The sequence below is a fragment of the Gavialis gangeticus genome, unplaced genomic scaffold, assembly GCF_001723915.1.
Source record: "Gavialis gangeticus isolate Ggan-Ray unplaced genomic scaffold, GavGan_comp1, whole genome shotgun sequence".
In the NCBI taxonomy this organism is placed as follows: domain Eukaryota; kingdom Metazoa; phylum Chordata; order Crocodylia; family Gavialidae; genus Gavialis; species Gavialis gangeticus.
The window spans coordinates 96,617,848-96,620,975 of NW_017729025.1; the positions used below are offsets into that span (position 1 = coordinate 96,617,848).

Genomic DNA, 3,128 nt, shown 5'->3' on the forward strand with positions numbered 1-3,128 from the left:
TCTCCAACCTATATTCCATCTGTATTATTCACACTATTATACACACACACACCCACACACACACCCCTACCCCATCACATACTTAGAAAAAACAAACACACACACAATTCAATGACTATACACTAGGTTGGACTTCAGTGCTTGAAAGACTCCCTATGGTACAACCACATTCATTCACACACATTCTGGAAGCACAGCCATGTAAGACAAGTCAGAAGCAGAGACAGAATGCAAATTAGAGAAAACCTGGGACTATGCTACTAAACCAGTGATTCTCAGCCAAGGTAACATGGCACCCTAGGGTGATAAGTGCCATGGGATGCCATGCAATAGCAGCACTGTTGGGTATATGAACACGATTCACAAGATGAACCCAGAGATTACAATAGGAATCCATAGTGTCAAAAACATTATAAGCTGCTGTGGTTTTTCTGAATTCTCTGCCGCCAAATAACTGCTCTATTTTTTTCCATAGTCAAAAAACAAGTGAAAGCTAAGCGCTGGCAGTTTTCAAGGGGTATCTTGTTGAGACATGTTACCAGACTGACCCACTCCTCCACCCACATGCACCAATGTCACCAGATGTTTCTTGCCTGTGCTTCTGGGCTGCCACTGCTACTCTCCATCCAATCCACAGCACACCTCATTTTTCCTGCATGCCTTATCAGCACAGCCTGTGCCTGTACTTGCTTGCATACTACCAACCCCTGAGTAATGGTATCCAGACAAGGGATGACCAGGTATGGGAGGGAGGAGGGGGGCAACAACACACAGGGAAAGAGTTGGAGGTCCCTGCTTCTTCATTCTGGGGGCTGGTTGCTTTGGGACTCGCCACAATCTCTGCTTCACACCACAACTTTAAAAAGGTGTTCCCTAGAAAACCAAAAGTGACATATTGTACTTGAATCCAAAACAATTTCAAATTTAAGATGACCACCCCCCAATAACGAGATTCTATATACAGAAAAAAATATAATTATTATAACTTTCCAAGTATAGAATCCAATTAGTGAAAAAAGCATCTTAAATATGTAGGTCATCCCCTCCCCTCATTGCTGTGGTAGGAAAACAGCAAGGGTTAAGGGGCCAGACTCCAGTCTCTGGCTCCCCTGCCCCTTGTCCCATCATGCCTGACCCTGCCATATGTCCCTCTGTTCCTGCTTCCCTGCCCTCCTTCCCCTTACCCCCTGTGCCTACCCCTATATCTCCTGCCTTCCCTATCCTCTACTTCTCCCTGCAGCCTGCCTCCCAACTCTGCTCACCCTCTCCCCTCCTCCTCCCCACCCCCAAACCTGCTACAGCTCTGCTCCAGATCAGGGCACTCAGAAGCAGTAGTGGCCCTGCCCAATCAGGGAGAAGAGTAGCTAGTTAACCTGCAGTTGCAGCTACTTTCCATCACAAGACAAAAAAGCTAGGATTTTGTCTTGATTTGGCAACTGACTTTTTAAACTTTTCTTTAATACAGGGGTGACCAACTTGAAGTACACATGCCACAAGTGAGCAGGCAGGCTCTGTATGTGGCATGCAGCAGATCACGAAGGGACCAGAAAGCAGAGGAAGGGGACCAGAGTTACTCAGGGAGGGCACAGGCTTAATTTAAAGCATGCCCACTAAAAAAAGATCACACACACACACACCCTGCCCCCCACTGCTTTAATAAGTTACTTTATTAAGAGTGGAGGTGCAATAACTTGTAACTGTTTTATTTATCTGAAAAAAATTCACCCATCCAAATGGCTTTTCAGTAGGTGCTTTTCAAAGGGATTCAGATAACCAAGGAAGTATTGTATTCAGGGTAATAATATGTGAGGCATGCATACAGTTGGCTGTAATCATATTATAAGACAATATCAATAGAACCATAAAGGTCCAAATGAAGGTACTGGTCTAATGGAAAGTTGAGCCAATTAAAGATACAATTTATAGAAAAATTAAAAGGGTTTAATAAACAACATGAGACTTATCTAGCCCATAGAGCTCTACATCTTCAGACTTTTCTCCATATTTATATGAAGAAAGGTCCTCTCTCTGCTACTCTTCTTTCTGAAAGGAAAATACAAATTTCTGGAGGACATTCTTTCTTAATTTAGTTCACAAACTCAGTTTTCCTGTTTAACAGAGACCAGTGTTTAGCTGAATTACAGAGTTCCCAATCCACTAGCACTATTGAATTGACTGCCTTGATATTGTTGTATTTGTCCAAGCACAGCCAGAAATAAAGTGAGGGTAGCCAGGCACTGGAAGAGGCTACCTAAAGAAACAGTGGGATCTCCATCCTTGGAAACCTTCAGAAGTAAATTAGACAGATACTTGGTTAAGACAGCTTAGTCAGGGGGCCTGCACTGACCAGAGGGCTGGACTCAGTGGAGGTCCCTTCCAACACTACTTTCCTGTGATCCTAAAATTACTTAAGGCACTGGTGGGCACAATGGCAGCACTCTTACCAACAACACTAAATATATTTTGAACATACAAATAAAACTAAGTGACATTCAACAATAAAGAAAAAAATTAAGCTTAGATCCTCATGGATATATTCAAATACTACACTGAAATCTCTTTCATATGCCATCATACAAAATTTTTAAAACAGGTAGGCCATCCTGATTAAGGTCTATATAGAGTAGAGTATCTATGCCCATGTATTTTCTTGTTCCATGTAAATTTTATCGTCATTTTCTGTCCACCTGCTAGGCATGCTCATAATTTTTTTTAAATACAGCCCAGACAAAAATGTTAAATTTTGACCAATTACTTACCTTGCATAAATTGCCCCCAACACTCCTCCTCTTTTGTTTATTTTGCAGATTGATACTTTAATATTTACTGCATTATAGATCTAACTTCTCTGAAGTCCCAAATATCAAGAATGCACTACTATTTATACCCAAATGATTTCTAAAGAGCTAACTTCTCTAAGCCTGCCAAATTTAGAGCTAACATACCAAACTTTGCACATATTTTAAGGCTAGATGTTCTCTCAAAAATAATGAATTCCTTTACATAATAACTCTATATAAATGTTTAGCATAATAGATATGCATGAAACATGCATTGCAGAGACCAACTGGCGGCTACAGGAACGGTGCTACACTGAGGGCTTTGGCTTCCTCAGCCATGACCGGCAC

At 41.6% G+C, this 3,128-nt stretch overlaps 1 protein-coding gene across 3 annotated transcripts in view; it reads right to left on the reverse strand.

Annotated features, from left to right (window-relative positions):
* Nucleotides 1–3,128, reverse strand: part of FUT8 (fucosyltransferase 8) — a 353,615-nt gene that overhangs the window by 329,088 nt on the left and 21,399 nt on the right. For 2 of the 3 annotated variants that reach the window (XM_019519216.1, XM_019519218.1), the window contains exon 2: nucleotides 706–873. The exons of the other annotated variant lie outside the window; for it this stretch is intronic. The gene's annotated coding sequence lies outside the window, so the exon portion shown is untranslated. The remainder of the gene's footprint in view (nucleotides 1–705; nucleotides 874–3,128) is intronic. 3 annotated transcript variants of the gene reach the window in all.